Source organism: Siphateles boraxobius, unplaced genomic scaffold (genome assembly GCF_051911475.1).
Source record: "Siphateles boraxobius isolate OS27281-9 unplaced genomic scaffold, OSU_SipBor_1 30, whole genome shotgun sequence".
NCBI lineage: Eukaryota > Metazoa > Chordata > Actinopteri > Cypriniformes > Leuciscidae > Siphateles > Siphateles boraxobius.
Genome location: NW_027508920.1, coordinates 2,927,309 through 2,935,111, shown reverse-complemented (window position 1 = coordinate 2,935,111; position 7,803 = coordinate 2,927,309). Strand labels below are relative to the sequence as shown.

Below are 7,803 nucleotides of genomic sequence, written 5' to 3'. Positions count from 1 at the left end.
TATATATATATATATATATATATATATACAGTATATATGCCCCTTTTTTACGTTTGAGCCCCTGCCCCTGAGGATCTCTCTGCACGTCCTGGGTGTTGTACCAAAAGCTGTTTTCTTGCATTTTTGGCATGATTTTTTTTGGTTGCATTTACAGTGTTTTGACCAGCAGGCCAGCGTGTGGTGTTCGAACACGTCGAAAGTGAATAATTTTGCGGCAATTCAAAGCTTTGAAAAGCTTCGTTTCTCCCATCATGTAGAGGTCGCTACAATCACATACGCATTGAACAAGCAAGCATCACAACAACACACAAGATACTAGAGAACATATCGAAGGGAATAATGACAGCTACCATTGATTATTTATCAGCCTGTTATTTGTGATGATGATGATGATGACGATGAAGATGACGAAGATGCGCTGCTGAAGCTGTGTAAAGCGTAAGATAAACAATATCACACATTTTATTAAGATGTGATGCTAAGCGGTTAGCACGCTGGCAAAATTTCTCGTTTTTGGCTGTCGCCATATAAACTGTGTATTATGCAAACATTTATTCTTCATCAATTTGACTATTTTGTACTGATGTCAAGCTTAACACTGTCAGTGTTATTTTCAGTTGTGTCTGGTAAATGATGATGATGCAGCTCGCTGATATTAATTGACTGCATGATATTACAGTTTCAGTAGAAATATATTATTTATTTCGTTGATTTAGAGAACTTCGCCAGCTGTCATTCAGATCTCATCCTGCTGTCATAAAACATGAATCAGTAAACTGAGAGCTAAAAGTCATCATGTATAATGGGAGTGAAAAACTTTCCTTATTTAATAATCTTATATGTCTTACATATTTTCCTTGTACCTTGAATACATAATGTACACATCTTAGTCAATATTTTCAAATACATATTTTAAAATGAAAAGTTATAAAAATGGCTAAACATAAAACGAGCAAGGTGAGGCATTAACTTGTTTTCAATATAGGCATAATATTCATAAATTGTTTTGTTTGGACCAGTCTCAAGAATATTTGGAAGAATGAATTTGTTGATTTTTAGCTGTTTCAGCCTGGTTGGTAGTTCAAATACAGTATATTGTTCCGTTTTACTTTGCTCACATGTTATGGGATAAGTTATGTATGCTAACCGAAAGTCCTGAAAATTGGTATGTTGGTGTTATTTTGAAGCAAGGGTAATGTGGTGGCCTGTTCAGGTTTAGGGATATTTGTAATTCGTAATAAGTTTATATCTGATCTATTCATAAAGTTCATATCCCATGCAATTTCTATGGATACTCAACCCAAACATGAATTTAAACTATTTGACTAACCTTTAAAGAATATCTTATTTTAAAATATACACACATTCACTCTTTCTAATACATGTATAAAACACATATGTCTTAAAGTTTATTTAAATTTTTATCCCTTAAAAGTAATCTTTGATCACCAAAATGACATATTTAAAAAATGTTTCCTTTAATTTTTTTTGTCATGCTTAAAATAGCTTGAATGTAACATAATGTTACACTCATACTCACTCACAACGTGCCTCATTTAGTATACACGGTTGTATGAATATGCAAATTAGCCCCGTCTCCACTCACTCGCACCAGCTCAGAGTTCCACTTGTTGACAATCACACGTTGTCGTGTATGGTTACTATGTAGTTTGTGATGTCAGAAATACCAGTGATTTCAAACCGCGTTTTTGAGACTGCCTTTGGTTCACTCCAGTTTTAAGGAGAAAATACTCAGCAATGGTGTTGATTAGGGTTGGGCGGTATTTTGGTAATATCGTATACCGCGGGGTCTTAAAATAGCAACGGTATCAGTTTCAATACCGTCATTACCGGCACTTATATATAATATATAAATATCATTTATTCAATGCCTAAAAATGCTTATGTAGTTATCATCAAGTGACAGTGTGGAGGAGAAAGAGAGAGGGAGAGAGAAGCGAGAGGCGGTAAATACTGACGAGGCAATTTGTAAATGTTGCAATAAAAAAGGTGACCGCGAGAGACGGAAACACCTCTACCCTAATGTCGCATCTCCGAAACAACCACCCACTCACTGCTGCGAGGATGCATTTTGCCCCGAGTTCATTAAATAAGCGCATTAGTTTATATTTGTTAAAATATTATAATGTTATTTTTTTTTTACGTTGATAATGAAAACTGAACAGCACGAGTAAGATGGGATGCATCGGGAGTCAGACATTGACCACTTAATTAAGTTTCATTTTGTAAAAGGCCTTTCTTTAAAGTGAATTTCGTTTTGTATAAATTGTATCTTAACTTTAATAATTTTTTTATCAACCAATAATAAATAAGAATCAAATATAGCAGACAACATAATCATGACATGATCGTGCGCTGGCATTGCAATCTCATCATAAATTAACCGAAACTCAGTGTATGTCTCACAGACATGACAGATATCTAAATAAAGCTTGAAATTTCATTAAACGAAACAATTCAAAACGAAAAGAAATAGGCCACTCGCTGATCATTTAATCCATGATGTGCATTTCTCTCTATGCGCGTTCATACGGAAATGACGATCATCAAATTAAACGAAACTATTCAAAACGAAAAGAAATAGGCTAGCCTACTCTCTGATTATGTAATCCATGATGTGCATTTCTCTCTATCGTTCACTATGGAGATGGCGATTCGTCAATTTCTTTAAACGAAACAATTCAAAAGGAAAAGAAATATAGCACACTCTCTGATTAATCCATGATGTGCATTTCTCTCTATAGGCGCGTTCACTACGGCGATATCAATCGTCAATTTCTTTAAACGAAACAATTCAAAACGAAAAGAAAAAGGCTAGCCAATACCTTCTGATTATGTAATCCATGATTTGCATTTCTCTCTATATATGCGCGTTCACTAGGAGATGGCGATCGTCAACTTAATCTTTGCAGCACTGACAGAAAAGTTGTATTAATAAAAATCAATGGACGCATGTCACCGGATTTACAAATGCACTTCTTGCTTGTTGCTTGTTAATTTAATTTAAATTAATTAATAAAATGAATACAATTGTCATAATTAAAATAATTAAATATGATTAACTGTCCCATTTTTGCTCATTTATAGATAGTATTTATATCTACCACCCCCTCAGCACCTGGGTTAAAAAATTGTTTGGCGCCACCATATTATAACGGCCCACGTATTAAAAATAGTCGAGTCTAAATAGGGCTACGGCTGACACAACGTGCACGGGTTGGCCTTGATTTTTTTTTTTTTTTTTTTTTTGCCCGATCTGGTATTCAGTTTCTGAAGGGTGTAGGCACAAGCCAACAGTTTTGTGACGCTGTCTGAGCCTTATGTCATAATTTTTAATTAGTCACGGTAATACCGTATACCCCGGTAAAATAGAGAGGAGGTTTGACGGTATTAAAATTTGGATACCGCCCAAGCCTAGTGTTGATGTATGATTTTGTACATGGTTTGTCTGAAAGCATATTAAAAACACCAAATAGGCATATAAACAACATTTTATATGGGGACTCTAATAGGTTGAATGTTTCTTGTCTCTTCACATTCAGTTATGAATCACATGAATCATATTTTATTTGATAAAATTTGAGTAGTTTGCATCACTGGATATAGTCTTTTTTTATTTTTTACATTTCTATCATGAAACAGTTGTCAAACATTAAATGTTAGCTACTTGCATCTCACCATGTAGGCCTACTGGTTATGGTCCTGACACATATGATGAACAAGACACCCAAAGTACCAGTAATTTAATTTCTCTACAAAGACGGATTTTCCATAAATTTTAAGTTTAATAAAGACAAATTATAGGGTACAATGGGGCTAAAGGCACACCTTAAGAAAAATGTGCTTTTCACTCCTCCCATAGTGTATGATAGGGCTGTAGCGATACACTAATCTCACGATACGATACGATACACGATATTCAGCTCACGATACAATATATATCACGATATTCAGCCAACGATACGATTCGATATAATTCGATACACTTACATCATTTTCTGAAAGATTTAAAGGGGACAGAGTGATTTTGGTGACATCTTGTGAGTGTTCCATTTACTTGGATTGAATTATTTGAACTGAAAACTAAAAACTTGATTTACACAATATATGTGACCCGTCACAGAAACCAGGGACACAAGTCGGCAGCACAACTTTCGAGCAAAATGAGAAAGAAGAGTTTTTTTTCAAAATTGGTGATTTTCAATTTTTTGGAGAATCTGTTAATTGAAATCACGAAGAAGCCTCTCCATGTTTGAGATAGCAGTATTGGTATATTTAAAAGCTTACATTTTGAGGTTGAAATCGGCTTGTTTGCGGAGATTCTAGCATGCAGTAGGGGCGTGGCGTGTCATTGTCTGTGTGTATTTCCATACTGAATAACCCGGCGCTTTTGCCCCCGCCCTCCAAGTCAACCACATGGCTACTTATTATGCCGTGCTCTGGCCAGCTCTCTCTGATATCAAAATTCAATGAAGATGGATGCCGCAAAGATTGTCGCAGACGAGATGAACCGTCTGGCAGTTACACCGAAAATGTTTTCGCCGCACTTCGTGGGCTCGGGAAACTGAACCGGAGGTATGGGCGCAGCGCGCTCGCCCTCAGTGCTTCAATACGGCGGCTCGGCTCGCTGACAGCGGTGGCTGGCTGTTTCATATGTGACGGAGAATCGAAATAGAGGATGCAGTTAAGACCTTTGCTGCTGCGATGAAGGCCTGCCGTGCGTGTTTCTGAAATGTAAGTTAAGCTTCATTTGCTCTTTAGTCGTTATTTAAGATGCTGAACCTGCTGATGATATAATGTGCTTGCGGACATTTCATTTGTGTGTGTATACGCACATAAGAAAGTGGTGTAAAGACATTTGCAACAGTAATTTGAGGAGGTGAAATGTGATTATTTGGAAAATTGCAGAAATGACTGCTTAAAGAAAAATGCCAGCAGGCATTTGCCTCCTACATAAACTTTAATATTGTTGACATTTTGGGCACACGAGCGTTGCGTACTATTTGCGTTATATGTAGGCCTATGGCTTATTGGTCTTTGTTTGTTGTTGTTGGTTTTGCGTTATATGCAGGCTATATGGCATATTGGTCTTTGTGTGTTGTTGCTGGTTTTGCGTTATATGTATATGGCATATTGGTCTTTGTGTTGTTGCTGGTTTCGCGTTATATGCAGGCTATATGGCATTATTGGTCTTTGTGTGTTGTTGCTGGTACGTTGCAAATAGAGGGGCAGCACAATTGTTTTTCGCCTAGTGCGGCAGAAGTGCACTCATTCGAAGTGTAAAAAAAGCTGTAAAGCACATGGAGGAGCTTTACAGGGGGTATGGCTTATCTAAATGAGATGTAAATGAGCCCTATTGTCACCCCCAGCAGCAGAGACAGGTGAGAACTGCACAATCTTTAGCTCGTTTTCTCCTCTTTGAGCTTTTTTAAGTGCCTACTTTAAAATGGCCACAACTTCTCCAAATATTATCAGATTTCCACATGTTACACATCGTTGGAAAGCTTGGATATTACACTCTCAGAATCTATGAATAACTCAAAATGCCCCAGAACCGACTTGTGTCCCTAGTTTCCGTGACTGGTCACATATGTCTCTGACTTGACAAGTTTAAGTTATTCATTCAAGAGCTGTGAGTGCCTTTTGTTGTTTGATTCACATTAATTGCTCAATCGTCAGCAGGTTTATTAGACAGAGTGCAGATCTAATAGGTGACTGATGCACCATCATTTTCTCCTAACTACTTACCTCCATTTAAGACATAAACTGTTTAAGTGAATAAACTGTGTTTCAGTGAATCTCATAGCTGGTCATTTTTATATTATTATGTATATTTGATAGTTTAGATGCGCACATGAAGCCCAAAGTTAAGTAGCCTATACTTTTCTTGTCTCGTTGCAGTCCATTTCGGAGCGCGCGTCGCCTTGTGAACAACTCTTGCGCAGATGTTTGTGCTTTTAATAGCTCTTTTAATGATTAAACGCGTCCGCAATTTAGCAACAGTAGAGACTGCATTTTACAACAATCACCGATCATGCTGATTCTGACGGTACGGATGGGTGACAGCGCATCGCTGTGAAGGGAAGGAAGTTGCTCTATACATATTGCAGTTAGTTTGGTTTCATCTCAAATATCTTCTTTTTATAATCTCTGAAAGCCGAATCTAAAATAAAATTAGAATATTATCCAAGATCTAAAGTGTAACCACGTTTGAATGTTTAGTTCTGTCCTCATTGTCAGTCATTGAGCAGGGCTGTCATGTCGTGTTGTGCGCGCGCACTGTGGCTCCGCATGAGAGATCGCTCTCTCTCTTCTGGACTGCGAATAGCAAAGTTGCATCACAGACAAATGGTGTAATATTATTGTAGAACTGGCTGGCGAGATAAACATGTTCAAGATTACGTCTTTATATCAATAATAAATAGTTGCCTACATGTATTTTCTATTTTCTCCAGTATTGACAGCAGAACCGAAAACGTCCAAGCTTTAAAGCGAATGGGGGTAAACACAGGGTATTTGCATGGGACTTGTGTATCGATACACGCGGCTTAAAAATCAATACTTTCTTGGGGAAAAAAATATCGATTTATATTAAACATTGATGGAGTAACAGATTTTGTGTCAAAATATATCATAAAAGTGGTTTGTTTGTTTAAAAATCATATAAATGAATGAGATGGGAAGGTGGGCCCTTTACCCCACACATGAGGTAAAAGGCTCACCAGCCAAACTTCCTATATCAGTCCTTCCAGAAAAACGCAGTTTTTTTGTGATTGTTGCGGGCAAAAATCCTTGATTATGCGGCCCGTTTTCTTTAAAAATGCGATGGAATATGCGGGATATTTATGCAATTTTATGCGATGAATTTGCGGGAACTTGCAAAAATTGCGGGAACTTGCAAAAATTGCGGGAACTTGCAAAAATTGCGGGAACTTGCAAAAACTGAGGTTTGAGGAAAAAGAGAAAAAAAGTGATTCCCCCAACATCCTGTTCTCACTAGGCTACTACCTTAATGTAAAGAGTCAGTTCTTATTACTTCCTTTGATAAGCAAGCATACTACATCATAGAAATTGCTGGGAATATTTAATTTCTCATCTTGTTTTATTTCAGACTGTAACGAGTGTAAATAAGACGTGGCCCCTTTAAGAGCTGCGCTCTTATTTTCAGTTTTTGAACTGTCTGCAGTGTAATATATATCTGCGCCTCGAACACCCCATGTGTGCGGGTAATTTCTGTTTGATGCTACTTCTTTTATCTTATTTTGTTTATTAAGTAACGATGTGACGGTAGAACGTGTGACAGACAGTTATACGAGTTCGATTTGTGAGATGTCAGTCGCCTCCGTGAGTCTGTCTGGCCTCTGCAATAACTTTAGCTGTGAGCTATCCCGTCGCGTAATTGCGTCACTTCATAACGTTCCCATGGAAACAGGGGGAAATGGCTGCTCTTGTGTGAAGCAAACGCAACATTTTTCAACTTTCTGCTAAAATATATGTGACTTTTTTGCAAGGAAAATGCGAGGATTATGAAATCATGCAAACCCCGCATATTTTGCACAGAAATCGGCAATTTATGCGGCGAAAGTGCGGCGTATTTGAAAAAATGCGGCCCCCGCATGAATATGCGGACTTTGGCTGATTATGCATTGAATTCAGCAATCGCATAATCGCGTTTTTCTGGAGGGACTGCTATATGCATCATCAAAAGCGGTTGTTAAGAAAAGTGCTGAGCGGGATTTTTGTGCCACCTAAAGGTTTAAAAGAGAATAAAGTCAAATGCAC

The 7,803-nt window shown here is 37.5% G+C and overlaps 1 protein-coding gene across 10 annotated transcripts in view; it reads left to right on the top strand.

The window, feature by feature from the left end:
• The first annotated feature begins 255 nt into the window (after positions 1-255).
• Positions 256-7,803, top strand: part of def8 (differentially expressed in FDCP 8 homolog) — a 194,001-nt gene continuing 186,453 nt past the window's right edge. For 5 of the 10 annotated variants that reach the window (XM_077248143.1, XM_077248138.1, XM_077248142.1 and 2 more), the window contains exon 1: positions 272-438. The gene's annotated coding sequence lies outside the window, so the exon portion shown is untranslated. Of the gene's footprint in view, positions 439-7,803 lie in introns of all 10 variants that reach the window. The other 5 variants (XM_077248146.1, XM_077248139.1, XM_077248136.1 and 2 more) reach the window with 4 other exon arrangements.